The sequence below is a fragment of the Nicotiana tabacum genome, chromosome 11 (genome assembly GCF_000715075.1).
Source record: "Nicotiana tabacum cultivar K326 chromosome 11, ASM71507v2, whole genome shotgun sequence".
NCBI classification, from domain to species: Eukaryota; Viridiplantae; Streptophyta; class Magnoliopsida; order Solanales; family Solanaceae; genus Nicotiana; species Nicotiana tabacum.
In genome coordinates, this window is record NC_134090.1 from 112,107,009 (window position 1) to 112,128,148 (window position 21,140).

Here is a 21,140-nt window from a genome sequence, read left to right on the forward strand (position 1 = left end):
ATATATATATATATATATATATATATATATATATATATATATATATATATATATATATATATATATATATATATATTGGTCTAAGGTCACGTGTGGTTTCCTGGATACAGTTGGTGGGGTTCGAAGAAGCAACCTATCTTCTCTTTTCTCTTTTATTTTTGATATACATTTACAAAATATATATAATAGCGTCCTCCAAAATTCATGTGGTGTTATTTGATTGGATGCGTGTATTAAAAAAGAAAGACTTTTGAGACTTGTAATATAGAAAAGGTCATAGACATTTGTGTGATTAAATTATCTCATTAAGGATAAATGAAAATTTTAAAATTAATTTATTTTTAATAAAGAAGAAGATATTTTTTTAGGGAAAGACTAAAAAGAAAAATATGAAATAGACGGGAGGAATATTTTCGTAGCTTTTGCACATAAGAATTATAAAATTTCGTAAAAAAAGTGAATTTTTTCAAGTGAAAATGGCATTTGAAAGCTAGAGCTGTGTTTGGACATGAGTACGGTTTTTTTTTTTTTTAATTTTTGTGAATGATTTGAAATGAAAATTTTGGAAAACAATCTTTTGAAGTTTTGCAAATTTTTGAAAAATTCGAAATTCATCTTCAAGTGAATATTGAAAACTTCATGGCAAAACGCTGATTTCGAAATTTTTTTTACAAAAAAAGAAAACTTTTGTATGGCCAAACGGCCCAAATTTATTTCCTCCGTTTTCAAAAGAACATGATTTAAAATACAAGAATGCATTAGTCTGTTTCATATCAATTTGAACATCGGTTCCTTAATATTTTATCTTAATTTACATATATATACTTTGTAGTTAAAATAAAAATAGCAATATAAACTACAAGTTTTAATAATAAAAATACTAGTATTAAGAACATTACAAACGTAGTTAGAGAGTTGTTTTTCCCAAATCGAAGAACTTTTATTGAAAGCTGGAAATTAAGTAGAGTTATTAATTACAACATGGAATTGACCTTCTTTATGCTCAACATCATTATGTGAGGCTCAAGTACTCCCATATCTTGTTAGGGCGTGCAATACTTTATCACCTGCCCGGTAAATATGAAAGAAAAAGTATTATGAATCGCAAATGGAAATAATTTCAACTAACTACAAAATCTCCACCGTAAATAGTGGCAAATTGGCCGATTATCATGATTTATACTCCTTAATTTTGTATAACAATTACATAAACATTCTAAAATAGTTCATATTTATGGCCTCCGATTAATTTAATTATTATAACTGAATATCATTAATGTTTATCCGTAAAACAATACAGTTGAATTTTATCTTATACAATTAGTAACAAGCTCATTGAGGGATTGACCTATATCTTAGAGAATCTTTTGTTTTCCTTGTTATTTTTCTATTATTATAGTAAGTAATAAGAAATTAAAGAGACGGAAAAACAAAAGAAATAAAATCTGACTCTTAAAGCAATTTCACTAGAGACCAATGTTTTAAAAGGTGGAGGCATAAGGTAAGGTGTTTTAATTAACGTGGAGAGTTTTGTAAGCTCCGAGACATGGAATGTAAGTGATCACAAACCCCAAATAATAAAATATAAAATGGTAGTTATAATAATAATAATAATCCAACGCGAGTCGGGGTCGAACCTCGAGGAGTTTAGTATGGGTATTATGGTAAACACTTAAGTGAGCAACTTGAAGTAACTCAATTTATCTTTCAAACAAAGGTGGGTATTAATTTCACTAATTAAAGTAATAAGATTTGTGACTAAGCTAGCAAACAAGTACTCCCTCTATTCCAATACGTTTATGTGAATCCTATTTCCTTTTTGGTCTGTTCCAAAAAGAATGACACCTTTCTAAATTTGGTAACAGTTTAGCTTAAACTTACAATTCTACTCTCAATGAGAAGCTTTTATAACCACACAAATACTCTAGGCTTCTTTTTGACTTGTTTAGGACCACAAATTTCAGAAGTCTTCATTTTTTGTTAAACTCCGTGCTCAGTCAAACAGGTTCACATAAATTGGAACGGAGGGAATAATAATCAAAATATTTTTGAAGTTTTATCAAATAGAGAAAGGCCTAGGGTTGTAATATTAACATAGGTGTAAACCTAATGGGTAATATCAATTTATGCTTGCTTGATAGATTAGGGTTGTTATGACTCTCAATACTCAAGTACTCACTCTCTTGGTTAAGGAGTGATTATGCCTAATTCAACTTTCTCAAGTCCAATAGGTAGCTATAAGTACAATAGAATATACATCCAAGTTAGATTATCCCTATCTCTAGTTCAAATCTGTTGATTAAACTAATCAATAACTCAACTAGTTCAATTTCTTGTTAGCCAAGTTTTCCTAGACTAAGTTCCTCTTTCTCAAATAAGAACAAGGTCATAAAGGCATCAACTAATGTTTGCAACCATCAATTCTAATTTTAAAGCATAAACAAATCTAAATAACATTAACCCATAAGATTTACACACTAGGGTTGGATCACAACCTTGGATAAAAGTCAAGCTACTCATATTAAGAGTCGTGAAAAGATGAAAATAAAAAAAATCAAAGATATAAAACCTGAATTAAATAAAAGAGTAGATGATTTTCTCAAATTGTACCTCAAACATGCTCCAAATAGCTAAATATAACTGACTCGTAGTTGCTACATTTAAAGGATGCCCTTAAAAGTCATAAAGTTCTATTTATAGAACTCCCGAAATCTCTAATAAAAATGCCCTTTGGAGGGTTTGTGGCTGCACATCAACTTTTGTGGTATCTACATTGCTAGATTGACATTGCTTGGTTTTAGTAGGAGAAGTTATACGGGTGTACTTTAATTTCTGCGCACCGTATTTGAGGATCAAACTTATTCAGTTGCTCCTTCTCTGATCTTTCAAGCTTGTCAGTGCAAACCTATTTTGCTTACCAAGTGAGGCCATATATTTTGTTCTGTGGACCGCACTTCTGCCAAAACTTTGTGAAGCTTTAGTTCTTCCTCTACGGCCGCATCCCTTCTTTTGTGTACCGCACTTGGTTTTCTGGCCACATGTGTAATTCTACGGACCACACTTTTCCTCTTTATCGAATTTTGCTAGAACATCTACCCTTTGAGTCATTTTACTTCATTAAACTTATATTTTCAAGCACACCTGCAATTCAACCATTTTTATAAGATTAGGAGATAAAAATCAGTACTTCGAACTAAAACTATAGCAAGAAGGTATTAATGAGTGGTTAACATCCATACTTATCAGCAAGCCCCATGAATCTTTAAAAGTTTTACTTTATAAAATAATAAAATAGTATAATAACCATAATATATAAAGTACATTAAAGTTTAAGTAAACTAAAAAGGATTAAAATAACTCATAAAAAAATATCTAGAATTTTTAATAAATATAAACAATTCAATACTGTAAAAGTTACTATGAGATAAAAATCAACTATTCTTATCTTTGAAATAATACTATGAGATAAAATCAACTATTCTTATCTTTCAAACAATCAAAAATTTATAATTTCATAAATATATTATCAAACCACACAATTTGTTTCTCTAAAAGTTAATAATAAATAAATTTCATCAGTATTGTAATTTAATATATTACTCTTATGAGTAAATATAACATTATTTTGAAATAGCAAAATAGTATAAATAAATAATTTTGAGAGATATAAAACTAAGATATGAAGACCTATAGTACGTGAAAATATAAATTTTGACTATCTATTCACAAGAAATATTCTCAATTACTAAATATGTACTACTATGACTCATTATTTGGAGTTATTGTCAATCTTCATATTTTGCTGTAATGACCCTATCGGTTGTTTTGAGTATTTTAGCCCCATTTTCCTTATTTGATGATCTACTTATGTGTATTTTTGGTTATGTGACTTGTCGGGGTGGTTGGTTTGGTTTTGAGGAAATTTTGGAGTGAATTGGGACACTTAGTCCCAATATTGGAAGCTTAAGTTGTAAGAGTTGACGTAGTTTGATTTTTTTTGTAAAAGACTCCAGACCGGAGTTTTGATAGTTCCAATAGCTTTGTATGATGATTTTGGACTTAGGGATATATCCGTATGTGGATTTGGAGGTTTGTAGGTTGGTTTGTTGCTTTTTGAAAAAAGTTAAAAAATTGAGGGTTTGAAAAGTTGATAGGCTTGACTAAGAGTTAACTTTGTGGATATCGGGTTCGGGAGTTGGAATATGTCCGTTGTTTCATTTGAGACTTTTATGCAAAATTTGAGGTCATTCTGAGGTGTTTAGGCATGTTCGGCGTATGTTTTGAATTTGGAAAGTTCATTAATTTTCTTAGGCTTGAATTGAGGTGTGATTCGTAGTTTTGATGTCGGTGTGATTTGAGGCCTCGAGTAGGTCTGTGTTATATTTTGGGATTGGATGGAGTGACTAGACGGGGTCCCGGGTATGTTTCATCTGGGTTTTAGACCATTTTCTTCAAGTTTGGTATTGCTGATTCTGAGTTTCTGGTTTCCTTCTTCGTGACTGTGAAGAAGCTGTCACGATTGCGGAAGGTATTTTGTTGACAATGGTGGTTTCTCATCGCGTTCGCGATGCTTTAGGAGGCAGTGGTCATTGCGATCGCGAGAGTTTGGATGCGTTTGCGTTTAAAGGGAGTCCAGCTGGGGGTGTCAGGCTACTAGCCTACACGATCGCGAGAGGATGGCCACGTTTGCGAAGGCTCAGAGGTGGAGAGCATCGCGTTCACAAAGAACTATTTTTTGGTAGTGTTTGGTTGTGCTTCGCGATCGCGAAGTTAGTCCTGCGATCGCGATGGTTATGCCTAGGTAGACCATAAGTACTCTATTTTCGAGGTTTTAGTCATTTTCACATATTTTGAATTGTAGAGCTCGGATTTGGGTAATTTTGGAGGAGATTTTCACGATATGAATTGGGGTAAGTATTTTTTACTCAGATTTATTCACTATTTATGATTCCAACCTTGATTTAGCATTAATAATTGGTGAATTAAAGTAAATAAATTGGGGATTTTAGTAAAATCTTTTCTAAAGCATAAATAGATGATTCGAGGGCCGATTTGAGGCCAGATTTGGATGAAAAATACATATTTGGACTCTTATCAAATAGGTGTTAGGAATTTGTGAGTGGTCAGGTTCCAGGTGCAGCACGAGGTTGATTTTTATTTTGGTTAAATATCTTAGCTTTATCATTTTAAATCATTTCATATGGCTTTTATTGATGATATTAAGTTATTTTGGCTAGATTCGAGCCGTTCGGATGTTGATTTAAGCGGGAAGGGCTTATTAGAGGATTGATTTGGATTGCTTAATGTAAGTATCTTACCTAAACTTGGTTGATGCACTAATTGCTTGAGCTATTTGTGATAGCTACATGCTATGGGTGGCGCATTTATGTGGGGTTGAGCACATATGCATGCACAAGGTATTTATTCATGCTCGGAGTAGTGCTTAGGCAATGATATGCCTTGAGTTGATTGATAAGCTTCATGCTGTGACTTTTCTCCTATTTTTACCCCTTTTTGCGAGCTATTTGTACCATGTTTGAGGTTACATGGAGGTTAATCTCGTGATTGATCCTGATAAATTGCTACTTTCGTGATATAATTATCTGATTGAGCTGTGATAGCACACTTTGCGTATGCCTACACCATGGCATGTCACTTATATCGTTCGAAGAGTATGAAATTTGATATTCATTGATGATGTACATGTATTCTTGTATATCTGCTTTCTGTGTGATATGGATTTGACTGGTAGCCCGTGACCATGCCAGACGGATTGTGGTATTAAGCCTGTGACCATGCCGGGTGGATTATGATATTGAGCCTGTGACCACGCCAGACAGATTGTGATTATTGGCACATGAGTTGTCCATACGGTTGATATTATTAGCACATGAGTTGTCCATGCGGATTTAAATATTGATATTATTGGCATGTGAATTATCCGTCCAGCACGTGAGTTGTCCATGCGGTTGATATTATTGGCACGTGAGATTGTCCCTGCAACATTTGGATATGGATCTATCCCCCTAGGGTCACCCATTCGTGTTCCTTCTTGGTGGTGTACATGCGGCTATTGAGAAAAACTAATCAGTGGTGGTACTATTATGGAAATTCTATGGAAAAGCTAGCATGTATTTGATTTGGTTATTTCATTTCATCTTTACTTGCAACTTCCTTGACTACTATCTGTTTTATTTTATTTGCATATTTTCTTCATATGCTGGATATTGACTGAGCATAATATGTTAAGTAATTTTGTTGCACCATGGTGGTTCTTTTGTGATTCATGACTCGATCATATTATTGTTCTGTACTTGTTGGATTCTATGAACTGTACGTACAAGTGATTAGCGAGTATCATTTATAATTCTTGCTTCTATTATCTCGCCGAGGTTAGTTATGATACTTGTTGAGTATATAAGGTCGGTTGTACTCATACTACACTCTGCCCTTAATTGTGCAGATCTCGGTGTCGGACGAAGTTGTGGCTAGATGTGAGTGTTTTGGAGACACGAGGTGGAGCTGCATCCCAACTGTTGTGTTGGCATCTCTTTTCCTTTTTGTACTGTTATTACCATTCTAGATTTGTAGTTTTGGCTAGAGCTCATGACACTGCATTACCAGTTTTGGGGAGTTACTGTATTTCGACACAGTTATTCATATTATTAGCATTAGACTTGTACTAGTTTATTGCTATTTCTGTTATTACGGTATGTCATTGTCATGTTAGCTTGCCTAGCAAGTGTGTTAAGAGCCATCACAACTGGTTTGCAGTTTTGAGTCGTGACAAGCTGATATCTGAGCCCTAGGTTCATAGGTTCTACAGGTCATGAGCAAATTTAGTAGAGTCTTGCGGATTGATAAGGAGACGTCTGAATATTCGAGAGGCTACCGAACTATTAGGGAAACTTCATTTTCTTGCATTCTTGTCGTGCAGATTCTTTATTTAAGAAGTTTTAACCTTTACACTTCAATTCTTTCACAAATGGTGAGAAATGTTCAGCCGGATCAGGTCGACAAGCACTAGTACAACCAGGCAGGGTCACGAGAGGCCGGGGTTGAGGTTGAACTAGTGGTTCTGGGTTGCATCCCCAGCAGAGTCGCCAGAGCTGTCACACCTCCTTTTTCCGCCCCCGCGAGGGTGCAAGGAGTTTTTTCCAATTAAAGGACAATCGAAACGGGATTTATTTATTTATTTCAGAGTCGCCACTTGGGAGATTTAGGGTGTCCCAAGTCACCAATTTTAATCCCGAATCGAGGAAAAGAATGACTCCATATTACAGTCTGCGTACCAGAAATCCGGATAAGGAATTCTGTTAACCCGGGAGAAGGTGTTAGGCATTCCCGAGTTCCGTGGTTCTAGCACGGTCGCTCAACTGTCATATTCGGCTTATTTATCTGATTTTAATACAATTATGAACCGATGTGCCAATTTTAACTTTTTACCACTTTATTATTATTATTTTTAAAAGAATGTGAACATCGCTTAAAACACGTCTTTGGACTGCATCACATGAAATGCACCCACAATCCGGAACACATTTTACTTGATGTTTTGGGATTTGGATTTGGGTCGCATGAAATGCACACCCAAGCTTAAGAAAGTAAACTATTAAACACGCGCCTAAAGAGACTATCGCGTTATTATTTTGGGAAGGCCGTGAAATTCGCTAAACGGCCCTCCCGAACTCTAAGTAATTAACACATATATTTTTGTGAGGGCCCCGCAATCTGTGTGTTTTATTTGGCGAGGCTCGTCTCGTTTTATTTAAAAGGATAAACCTATAGTGACTACATTTCTTCTATTACGTTCGTCTCTAAGAATAAAAGGAAATCCCTCAATTAATTACATGCTGAAAAAGTCGAACTTATTAGTTATTAGTTTACGGCTAATGCAAATGGAAAATTGAAATCGAGTTTGTACAAAGAGAGATTGCTTCCGTTCTATATTCTATTATTTATAACACTGGAACATGAGATTTATGCACAATAATATCAAAACAGATTACTTGTTCTTTGATTAATTTAAACTAATATTATTAGATGAAGAAGTTATGCAACCTCGTTACTCATTAATCAGTCAACTAAATTTTTATACAAAGAAAGGAAAATTATATTCAAACACAAATCTAAACAGGAGGAATTCAACAGGAACAAAGCCTGATTAATATTTCATTTTGCTTCAAGCCGAGAGTGTACAACTGTGTACCTGGAAATGGCAGTACAAGAACAAAAGAAGGAGGAGTCAGCAGCAGCAATAACACAGCAACAGAATCCCACAGCAAATAACAGCAACAAAACCAGCAATAACCAGTGTAACAATGGTCAGAACCAAACTGGAAAAAAAACCCCGGAAAGCCTAACTGAAAATCAGTAACACTAAACGCAATCCACAGAGGCAGTAACAAAGTTCTGATTTTAGTAGTAAAGAAAAGGACCTCACTTTCAGTTTTTAGCTCTCAAAGACTGATTTTTAGTTCTGAAAAATTAGCCTATTTCTCCCTTTTAAGTTCTGAAAATTTTTCCTCTCTGAATTTTTTCCAGTCCCCTTCTCTATATCAACTCCTCCTATTTATAGGCTAGAACTAAACATTATTTATTCAAAGTTTTCACTTTCAACATGTATATTCCCTCTCATGTGCATCTATACACTTTTATCATTAATCCCATGCTTATTTTCTGATTTTCTACCCTTAAAGATACCAGACAGGGTGTATTCTGCACTACTAATTCCCTTTTCATTAAATAATTCCTTAATTTAATTATTCACTGAATATTCAACTAGTAGACTACTAACACTAAACATTTTAAATCTTTTAAACACCCAAAAATACCGCTGAAAATCCCCTATTATTATTGCCTTGCCCTCACCCTTAGCAATATGTATTTAAACCTCTCTGATTTACAACTACACCAAATCACTACACAGCTACAACCAATCCTTAAGTCAAATTCACACAAATGATTCAAGCATCAAAACAGACCAACGAAGTGATTCATGCTGTATTCATCCAAATAAAGCAGTCATAAACTAATTATTCGACGAAATTGTTCAAATCGAATGTAGCTTATAACACACACTCAAACAAACAGAAGAAAAATCTTGACCAAATAAAAAGGTCTTGAAGAAGAAGGAGAACTAATGAACAAAACAAAATTACAAAATAACACTTTAAACAAAGAATCAATAATCTGAAAAATAAAATGAACAAAACAAGATTACAAACAACACTTAGAACCAAAAACCATAACAGAAAAGTAGATAAAATGAACTAAATAATCTTAAAAAAAAATCTGATACTTGAACGAACCCAAGTCGAAACTCGGATTTGAACTATTGGAGGTCGAACGGACTGTGGTGGATTAGCATGGAGGGACGAGGGTGGTCGCCGGTTTCAGGCAGTCATGGTCGTTGTTTGGGGTGGTATTGACGACAGGAAACAAGGGAGAAGGTTGTTGATGTGACTGTTCCCGGTTGACGAAGCAGCAGCAGAAGCAACGCACGAATGGTTTGGTGTCCGTTGCTTTCTCTGTCCGGCAGCTATGGAGGTTCGACGGTGGGAGTTCAGGCTGGTTATGGAGAGGTTTTGAGGGGGGTGACGATGAGGAAGCAAGTGGCGAGATCGTTTGGACAGAAAGAAGAAAAAGCAATGGCCCCCTCCAGAAGTCCTGGACTGTTTTCTTTTTTTCGTCATTTCAAACGAAGAAAAAGGTCCACAGTCCTTCCCATTTTTTGGTTTTAAAAGTTTTTTTCTCCCTTTTTTTCACGTTCTCTCTCCTCTCTTTTTTCCAAAATTTTTCAGCCCTCTTCTCCTTCCAAAAGTTTTTTGCTTTTTCAAACTTTTCTTCTAAAATTTCTCAATCCCCCCCCCCCCTCTCTTCACGTTTTGTCCCCCCCTTTTCAAAAATTTCAGCCTTTTAAAATTTTCCTCCCCCATGTGTTTTGTCCTTGTTCAAAGGACATGGACCCCATGTGTGTAGGGGTCCAAGACATGTGTCCCCCATGCGCGGTGGGGTTCCCCGTGTGTGGTGTTCCGTCCGTGTTCCCCACGCGTGTCCCCCACGTGTAGTGGGCTCGGATTATTATGGGCTAAGTCCGAAAATTAGGCCTAAAAACGGGTAGTCTGAACCCAAATATTATTCTTTTGCCCGGACCCGAGAATAAAACACGATGTTATTCAATTAATCCTATGCAAGCAAAATAACTACAAAAATAAGACTAACTTTTAAAACAAAACTATTTCTTTCTTTTTTTTTTAGTATTTTTTCAAGATTAAAATAGCTACAAAGCATAAATAAAACTATTTTTTTCATTTTCGTTTTTATATAAAAATAAAATATAAAGTACTATTTTTTTGTATTTTTTAAGATTAAAATGGCTACAAAACGTTAATAACTCTTTTTTTTTGTAATTTTCGAAATTATACAACGATAAAAATATAAAGTACTATTTCTATATTTTTTAAGTTTAAAATGACTACAAAACATTAATAAAACTACATTTTTATAATTTTTGAAATTATATAAAGTATAAAAAATAAGGTACTATTTTTTGTATTTTTTCAAGTTTATGAGAAATACATAAGCTAAAATTTACATATATATTTTTTGTAATTGACGAAATAAGGTAAAATAGTCAAAATAGCTATATTAGACTCAATTCAAATATTAACGTTTTGTAGCCCTCTTTTTTTCTTTCTTTTTATTTTTATTTTTGATAAAACTAAAATTCTAAATTGATCTACAAACTAAATTAACTCCAAAAATACTAATTAAACTCCTAACAAAAATTATCATACACAATTAAACACCAATTAAAACAAAATTGCATAATTTGACATTAAATGCTAACAATGCAAAATATTCCTATTTTTGTGACTTTCATTTTTTGTAAAACAAACTTAATTAAATACTAAATGAAAATGTGATATATTTTATATTTTTATTAATTAAAACAAATAAACACGCACTCATAAAAATACAAATAATTATACAAAAATACTACAAAAATAACAAAAATTGCACACAAAGGAAAATTGTTTTATTTTGAATTTTTGGGAATAATTCTTTCGTAGGGCAAAAATCACGTGCTTACAGCTGCCCCTCTTTGCCCGAAAACACGAAGGGTTTTCTTGCAAAGATAAAGTGAGCGATTTTTGCCCATCTGAGTACTCCGTGTGAAGCATTTTTTTTTTTGAAAAAGATTTAACCGAACCTTTGCTTCAAAAGTTTCCTACATATCCCTGGCTAAAGGGGAATCAGGTTAATGTAGTTCGGGAAGTTTTGGTAGCTGGGACTACCGTGGGACTACAATGTTACTGCTGTTGCATGCTATTACCACTGCTTACCGATCTCCTTGTTACACCGTGCTTAAAAGAAAACAAGAAGCTAGGCTAGACTGCAACTTGTTCTTGTTGCCTTGCTTTCTTGTCGGCTTGTGTTTCCTCCGGTGCTTTTCTTCCGTGAATTTGGGGATGACACTGGCCCTTTGCTTTTTTGAATACCAGTTTTCATCATTTTGTTCGGTCCGCTGGGGACATGGCTTTCTTCATTAAGCTTTTCGGTGGTTCCTCTGGAGATACGGCTCTCTTCATCAGATTTGTTATGTTGCGCATAATTTAATGTTCACAGGCCGCTTCTTTCAAGACGCGTCTTTTCTTTCTTTTGACTCATGTGCTTGAACTTGTGTTGGGACCTCTTGTTGCAACCTTCTGCTTTCTGGTGCTGGAGATTTTTATTGTTTCCTGCTAGGGATTCCTGTTGTAACCTTCTACCTTCCGGTGGGTTACTGATTTCAAGATCTGTAGTATAAGACTCAAAAGTATTCCTCTCGTTATACAGGTGGGTGCCTGAATGCAAAAATATGAAATGTATGCCCACATTATACTGGTGGGCGACCTAGAACAGAAATGAAAAGACAGAAATGTATTCCCGCATTATACTGGTGGGCGACCTAGAACAGAAATGAAAAGACAGAAATGTATTCCCACATTATACTGGTGGGCGACCTTTCCTTTCGGGAAAAGGCAAAACGAGTCTTAAGGGAGGTAGTCTTCGAAGTAGTTTGCAGAGGAATGAAACACTAGTTTTAGTTCGTTGAGTTAATTTAGGAGAATATCATGTGATTTGATTTCCTTCCGCGACCTAGAACAGAAATGTATTCCAGCATTATACTGGTGGGCGACCTAGAACAAAAATATATTCCCTCATTATACTGGTGGGCGACCTAGAACAAAAATGTATTCCCGCATTATACTGGTGGACGACCTAGAACATGAATGTATTCCCGCATTATACTGGTGGGCGACCTAGAACAGAAATGAAAAGACAGAAATGTATTCCCGCATTATACTGGTGGGCGACCTAGAACAGAAATGTATTCCCACATTATACTGGTGGGCGACCTAGGACAGAAATGTAAAGACAGAAATGTATTCCCGCATTATACTGGTGGGCGACCTAGAACAGAAATATATTCCCGCATTATACTGGTGGGCGACCTAGAACAGAAATGAAAAGACAGAAATGTATTCCCGCATTATACTGGTGGGCGCCTATTTAAACTAGGACATGAAAATATTCCTCTTATTATATAGGTGGACGCCTAATTAAACTAGGACATGAAAATATTCCTCTCATTATACAGGTGGGCGCCTATTTAAACTAGGACATGAAAATATTCCTCTCGTTATACAGATGGGCGCTTATTTAACTAAGACATAAAAATATTCCTCTTATTATACAGGTGGGCGCCTATTTAAACTAAGACATAAAAATATTCCTCTCGTTATACAGGTGGGCGCCTATTTAAACTAAGACATAAAAATATTCCTCTCGTTATACAGGTGGGAGCCTATTTAACTAAGACATAAAAATATTCCTCTTATTATACAGGTGGACGCCTATTTAAACTAAGACATAGTTCCTCTCGTTATACAGGTGGGCGCCTATTTAAACTAAGACATATAAATATTCCTCTCGTTATACAGGTGGGCGCCTATTTAAACTAAGACATAAAAATATTACTCTTATTATACAGGTGGACGCCTATTTAAACTAAGACATAAAAATATTCCTCTCGTTATGCAGGTGGGCGCCTATTTAAACTAAGACATAAAAATATTCCTCTCGTTATACAGGTGGGCGCCTATTTAACTAAGACATAAAAATATTCCTCTTATTATACAGGTGGACGCCTATTTAAACTAAGACATAAAAATATTCCTCTTATTATACAGGTGGGCGCCTATTTAAACTAAGACATAAAAATATTCCTCTCGTTATACAGGTGGGCGCCTATTTAACTAAGACATAAAAATATTCCTCTTATTATACAGGTGGGCGCCTATTTAAACTAAGACATAAAAATATTCCTCTCGTTATACAGGTGGGCGCCTATTTAACTAAGACATAAAAATATTCCTCTTATTATACAGGTGGGCGCCTATTTAAACTACATAAAAATATTCCTCTCGTTATGCAGGTGGATGCCTATTTAAACTAAGACATAAAAATATTCCTCTCGTTATACAGGTGGGCGCCTACCTTCAAACAAACAACTTTTAAAATAAAATGTCATTCCTATGGGTAAAACAAACTTAGGAGGAAATGCATCTCCTATGGGTAAAAACAAACTTAGGAAGTGCGTCTCCTAGGGGTAAAAACAAACTTAGGAGGAAATGCATCTCCTATGGGTAAAAATAAACTTAGGAGGAAATGCATCTCCTATGGGTAAAAACAAACTTAGGAGGAAATGCATCTCCTATGGGTAAAAACAAACTTAGGAAGTGCGTCTCCTAGGGGTAAAAACAAACTTAGGAGGAAATGCATCTCCTATGGGTAAAAATAAACTTAGGAGGAAATGCATCTCCTATGGGTAAAAACAAACTTAGGAGGAAATGCATCTCCTATGGGTAAAAACAAACTTAGGAAGTGCGTCTCCTAGGGGTAAAAACAAACTTAGGAGGAAATGCATCTCCTACGGGTAAAAACAAACTTAGGAAGTGCGTCTCCTATGCGTGAACCATTTCCTTATTCCTGAATTATTTACTTACCTGTGTTGTCTTCCCTCGATTTTGTTGGGGATGAATTTTCCTTTTCTTCCTTACCCACTCTGGGTTGTCCGACCCTCTGGAAACTTGGTCGAAACTCTGTCGAGGATGCTTCTACATCTCGATGATCCGCTGGGGATAACACTGCTAAGGATAACTCTGCTGAGTAAATATGTTATCTTACTCCTTCCAAAATTACTTCCTTTTAAGTAGGATGTTTCATTCCTCTGCAAACTACTTCCCCTTTTTTTTTATTTTTTTTTATTTTTTTTTGCATAGCTTCTTCCTTCGAAGACTAACTCCCTTAAGACTCATTTTTCCTTTCCCCGAAAGGAACCGCTGAGGATACCAATTTTCACCAAACTTGTGTTGGACTCCTCGAAACTGCTGGGGATAACACTGTCGGGGAATTATTTACTTACATGTTTGGGGATAGAATGTTATCAGCTGGGAATAACGCTGTCGAGGATAACACTACAGGGGGATTCTGATTCCTTCAGAACTAGTGCTTTACTCTTCGGAAGGCTGTTGGGAATGATGCTGGCCTCTTGCTTTTCTGAGCTCAAGTTTCATCCCTTTGTTGGGGAACAACTTCCTCCATTGAAACTTATTATGTTGGGGGCAACACTGGTGCTAAGACCACTTCCCTTGAGACTGGCGTTATCTTTATTCTTCCCCGAATGGGTACCTGACTTCCAGAAAATTTTCTAAATGGAAGGAAAATTTTCTGCCCCAGTTTGATAATATCCCTTGTGGCATGCATTTCTGGCATCAATGCCATTTCCTTTACCTGTTTCAAATCAAACAAAATTTGTTAGTTTAAAACATGGTGGTTGGTTATGATACTCCTACTGGGATGGCTTTTTCCCTTTCTCTTTCCTTGCTCTGCGTTCCACAACTTGTTGGGGATGATATTATTTGCTGGGGATAATCCCTTCCTGCTGGGGATATTCCTCTTCTTTTGTGGCATAGCTTGGAAACTGGCATTTTCCCGACCTTTTAGTCTAGTATGAATTTCCCAAATCATGCTCACTGCTTTCCTTGCTTTGTTCACGGGCCTTGGCCTTGAGGTTTATAACCTTTGATTTCGGCAAGGGTATCCCTCTTGACACTCGTCAATCCTTTTGTCAATTCCCTTTTGCTAGGGATATCTTTCTTGACACTGGCCTCACGCTTGTTCCTTGCTGACTATACCACTTGGATGTACTAGCCAGATCTCATCTTGCATAATTGTAAAGCTGATGGCATATTTTGAAGTCAATTCTCACTTGTTCTGACCAAACAGACTCTACTGGGGTATTTTTCTGTGAAAGAAAAAGATAAAAGGGAACAAAATAAAAAGACAAAGGAAAAAGATGACTCTTTAACAAAATAAACTATAAATAAAACCTATCAAACGCCGATACCGACTCTAATGGTCGTGACATGCACATGTGGCCTATCCTCCGCCGTCAATCGTCTTTCAAGATCTTCACTTGGAGATTCCCCATCTGATTCTTAATCTTATTCGACTTGTAGTGCCCGAAGGGTTTTCACTATCAAGCCTCTCTCATTTTTTTTTCTCAACTTTCATCGCCTTATGGTGTCCGTGAAGATTTTCACCGATAAGACTCTCTCATTTGTATCACTTTCCAGCTGGGGATTTGGAGTGTTGCCGATATGACTCTCTCTGCTGGGGAATAGAGTCCTTTCTGCTGTGGATCAGAGTGTTATGTTCATGGGTAAGACTCTCATTTATCTGACTTGACATCTTTTGAAGACTGATCAGAAGGTCTTTATTTGGACCGTAATGTGGGTTTTTGGATAGGCTAGAAATAAAGGGTTTTAAAGGCTCAAAAAAAAAATCAATTTGGGGTTCAAAATTACAACCTTCGGAACCGGCTTTCTTTACATCAAGCACAACCTTTGCCCCAGTTTCTTGCTTGGGGATTTTTATTTTTTGCTTTACACTATGTTACACTATGCACATTATGCACGCTATGACCGAGCCGTGAGGCGCCTACGTATCCTTTTTGAGGAATCAGGTCAAACGTAGTTCCCAATTCCTCTTTTTTCATTTGACTTTCTTTTTTTCTTTGTTATCATTTTTCTTTTCTTTTCTCTTTTTTTTTGGTTTTGTTGTTTTTTCTTTTTTCTTTTTTTTTCTTTTGTTTACCTGCCATACTTGCGTTTTCTAGTCGTTGCTAATGATTCCGAACGAGGGGTACGAAAGAAAAATAAATAAGGCTCAAAAAGGGTTAACGAAGGATAAAGTGTTTAGGTAGCAGAACAAAATGCATTCGTCATTCCAGTCTTCAAAACATGCCAAGTGCAAACAACATAATTTAAACTAAGATTTGTAGCCTCTTCTGATGGTGCTGGACTTGACAATTATATTCACATTTGCTTTTCCATTTGTCATTTCTAAAGCACCGTTGGGCGACACTCTCATTCTCATTATTACGAACGACCCTCATGCCAATTTGGCGAATCTTGCTTCTAACGGTTTTCTTTGTGTTTAACTTGCCCTAGTTTCGCATGACTCGAGCTCCGAATAATCTAAAATCGTCTTTATTTCCTTTAAATGTTCTGATCACCTTTCCGGGGTTTTATGATTAACCTTTAAGATTAGGCCCAAACTGTGTGCACATGTCATGTCACTAGAATCGGCATTGAACAAAATGATAAAAGGACTAAACAAAAGATGACTAGAAATAATAAAAGACCAGATTTTGCATTAGATTACCGGTGAAATGGTTTGAATAACAAAACAAAACAAACCAGAACAAAATCCAAAAAACAAACTGGACAAAACTTAAACAAACCGTTATGACAAATGGAAAGATTAGAAAGTTTGACACAACCCTAAGAATAATCCGGTCAACAGAAATAACAACAAAATAAACCATCAAAAACTTCTCTTTTGATAACCAAGGAACGAAGCGCCCTCCCAATTATTAAACCTGGCATCTTAGCCACTGAGCTTTGCGTCAATACTGCCAACACCATTACCAGCTTCAACATCATCAACCTTGGTCAGCGAGCTCTCAAGAGGATTCGCATGCTCCATGTCACTGTCATTGATCACAATTGCCCCTCCCTGAATCATTCTTTCTATTTCTTTTTTCAAGGAAAGACAGTCTTCAATGTTGTGTCCTCTGACATTGGAGTGGTATGCGCATCGTGCTGCCGGATCAAAGTTCCTTGCACGTGGATTTGGAGTACATGCGGGGAGTGTCTCAATCAAACCAGCATGCCTTAGCCTTTCAAACAGACTGGCATAAGATACTCCGATAGGGGTGAGAGCCTTTCCTCGTTTCAGCAACCTCTCGTTCCTAAATGCTTGATTGGGCCGGAAACCTGATCCAGGGGGCTTCCGGTAGGCTTGTGAGGGTGGATAGGCCTTCTGTGGAGCTGGGTATTTGGACAGTGAAGTCCGTCCTTGGGAATCTCGTGGAGAATAGTAGCGTTGGGGAGGGGAGTAGTGTTGATGAGTGATGGAGCTACTCGGGTAGCTGGGAAAGCTGCCATAAGTGGGTTGGGATGGAGAGTATGGGGGATCTTCCGTTATGGTGTTGGGTGCTTGGGAAATGACAGAGTTCAAGAGCCTTGGTGGTGGAGGGGGCGGTGTTTTCCCAGTTATCCATGCCTGATACATGTCTGCCACATGTTGTCTCAGCATTTTCACTTCTTCTACCAACCCATTGTTCCGTTCGACCAATTGTTGTCGGTCATCAGTACCGACCCACTATGTTCTGAGGTTCTGTGTCATTTGCTTTGCAGGGAGGAGTTACCACAACCAAACACTTTTCTATATATGAACACAACAAAGGGAAGTCATCACTTTAGTGTTAGGGCATTTGACAGACAATCATATATCAGAGATGCAATGCACCTAAGCAGTTAAACCATTCTATCAGAGATGTGATGCACTCGCGCTTTCCTTTATTTTTCTTTCTTTTTTTTTTCTTTTTCAGTGGTGGTCGAATCTTATGGAGATTGCGTACGTATCATGACCCCGCATGAATCAGACCTTGCGTAGCTCAGACCAATAAAAGATAAACAATACTAAACATTTTTTTTCAATTTTCATATTAAAACAAACTTGGTTTCAAAGGTTTGAAGATGACCTACAAACTCGAAAATCAGACAACCCACATATTCTAATTAAAAGATTTACAAACTCCAAAAACAAATGGCCAGCTTCCTTTCTCCGTTTGACAAATGCAACCGAACGGTTATTTTTGCAAACGTGGCCCCTTCCCAATTTCTTATGAATTTTGAGGCCGGAGAGGATTATTTTATGACACTTTACAAACTTGTCCGTTCTTTTACGAAAATAGCCTTTCGACAACTGAAAGATACTCTAAGGCTATTTCAGCAAGAAAGGTTTAAGACGCGGCCGAACTGGCTCGGCTTATTTTTGATTGAAAGTCCAAACGGTATTCACCTGACCGCTGACTTTTTTTTTTAATTACAATAAAAACCTGGTGTTGCAAACACGGCCCTTTAGCGCCTCGGGGACGAAGATTTTTAAGGCTGTGTGGGTCAACTGGACCAAAAATCCTAAACATGACCCAAAAGGTGGCTGTTTATGCAGAGTCAGCCTTCCGGCGTCCCTTTCGGGAACATTCGGCTATGTTTTGACAAAACAACATCACCTGACTTATTTATGACTCTTTTTATCGTTTTTCAAATTAGAAAACACAATATTGCAAACACGGCCTTTCAACGTCTCGGGGACGAAGATTTTTAAGGCTGTGTGTGTCAACTGGACCAAATCTTAAAAAAATGACCCAAAGGTGGCTGTTTATGCAAAGTCAGCCTTCCGGCGTCCCTTTACGGGAACATTCAGCTATGTTTTGATAAAACAGCGTCACCCGACTTCTTTATGACAGAATTAAAATTCTGACAGGTTTTTTATTTATTTATTTGTTTTTGGCTATTTTAGCAAAAGGTGGGGTTGGACCCGATGAGGGTTGCCTACGTATCTCACATCCGGTGAGAATCAAACCCGCGTAGTTCGGGTGAATTAACCGCACTATTTTAAAATATGATTCTTTTTTTATTTTTATTTTTGACATTTCATAAGCAAAAATATAAAAAAAACTACTTTTTTTAAAACAAGACCCTTTTTTTTTTAACAGACAACCTATTTTCCAATTTAAAAAAAAATCTTTTTTTAAAAAAAAAAAATATAACAGCCTATTTTTCGAACAAAAAAAAAACAACTCTTTTTCTTTTTTTTTTCTTTGCTTTTTTTTCTTTTTTCTTTTAGTAAAACAAACCAAAGAATAAAACCCTTTTTTTTATTTTCCAAGGTTCCGACAGTACTTGGGCATTGTTTTTTTTTCAAAACCATTAGTTAACTCTCCAACTGCTATTTTTCTCTTTTTCTTAATTTTCTAACATTCCGGAAATTCAAAAAAAAAAAACGGTCAACATCCAGGCCAGAGTAAATAAATGCACAGAAAACAATTAGGATGCATCAGGATGGTCTTTTCGTTTCAGGTTGCTAGCCCTAGACGGACCCAACCCCTGTGTTGAGTCCCCTAAGTCAAAATGCACATGAAGCAAACAAGCGTTCCTACTAGGGATCTGGCATGAGGCTGAGTTTTTCTAGGTTCAAAACCTGGGTGTTTGTTCTAGACCTGGCTTACCCGAGCGGACAACTCGAGCCGAGGAGGAGGCGGCAGTCCGGGAATACAGAAGCTTCACCGGCTTTGCGACTTATCCAAACCTCGTTCTAAATTGGGACTTGACACTAGACAGAAAAGAAGTCGTACACCGTACACCCTTCTTCACAATTCAGAAGACTCAGAGAGGAGATGGGTTTCGGCACAGCTTATATACAGTTCACAAAATATCAAAGCAGTAAAAGCAGTTAGTTAGCACAGTATGCACAGATCATGTAACAAAATTTGATAAAGCTTAATACAACAATTATTCCAAGCTCGAATTCTGAACCCTGAACCAGTGGTTCTGGGTTGAGTCCCCAACAGAGTCGCCAGAGCTGTCACACCTCCTTTTTCCGCCCCCGCGAGGGTGCAAGGAGTTTTTTCCAATTAAAGGACAATCGAAATGAGATTTATTTATTTATTTCAGAGTCGCCACTTGGGAGATTTAGGGTGTCCCAAGTCACCAATTTTAATCCCGAATCGAGGAAAAGAATGACTCCATATTACAGTCTGCGTACCAGAAATCCGGATAAGGAATTCTGTTAACCCGGGAGAAGGTGTTAGGCATTCCCGAGTTCCGTGGTTCTAGCACGGTCGTATCATATTCGGCTTATTTATCTGATTTTAATACAATTATGAACCGATGTGCCAATTTTAACTTTTTACCACTTTATTATTATTATTTTTAAAAGAATGTGAACATCGCTTAAAACACGTCTTTGGACTGCGTCACATGAAATGCACCCACAATCCGGAACACATTTTACTTGATGTTTTGGGATTTGGATTTGGGTCGCATGAAATGCGCACCCAAGCTTAAGAAAGTAAACTATTAAACACGCGCCTAAAGAGACTATCGCGTTATTATTTTGGGAAGGCCGTAAAATTCGCTAAACGGACCTCCCGAACTCTAAGTAATTAACACATATATTTTTGTGAGGGCCCCGCAATCTGTGTGTTTTATTTGGCGAGGCCCGTCTCGTTTTATTTAAAAGGATAAACCTATAGTGACTACATTTCTTCTATTAAGTTCATCTCTAAAAATAAAAGGAAATCCCTCAATTAATTACATGCTGAAAAAGTCGAACTTATTAGTTATTAGTTTACGGCTAATGCAAATGGAAAATTGCAATCGAGTTTGTACAAAGAGATATTTCTTCCGTTCTATATTCTATTATTTAATAACACTGGAACATGAGATTTACGCACAATAATATCACAACAGATTACTTGTTCTTTGATTAATTTAAACTAACATTATTAGATGAAGAAGTTATGCAACCTCGTTACTCATTAATCAGTCAACTACATTTTTATACAAAGATAGGAAAATTATATTCAAACACAAATCTAAACAGGAGGAATTCAACAGGAACAAAGCCTGATTAATATTTCATTTCGCTTCAAGCCGAGAGTGTACAACTGTATACCT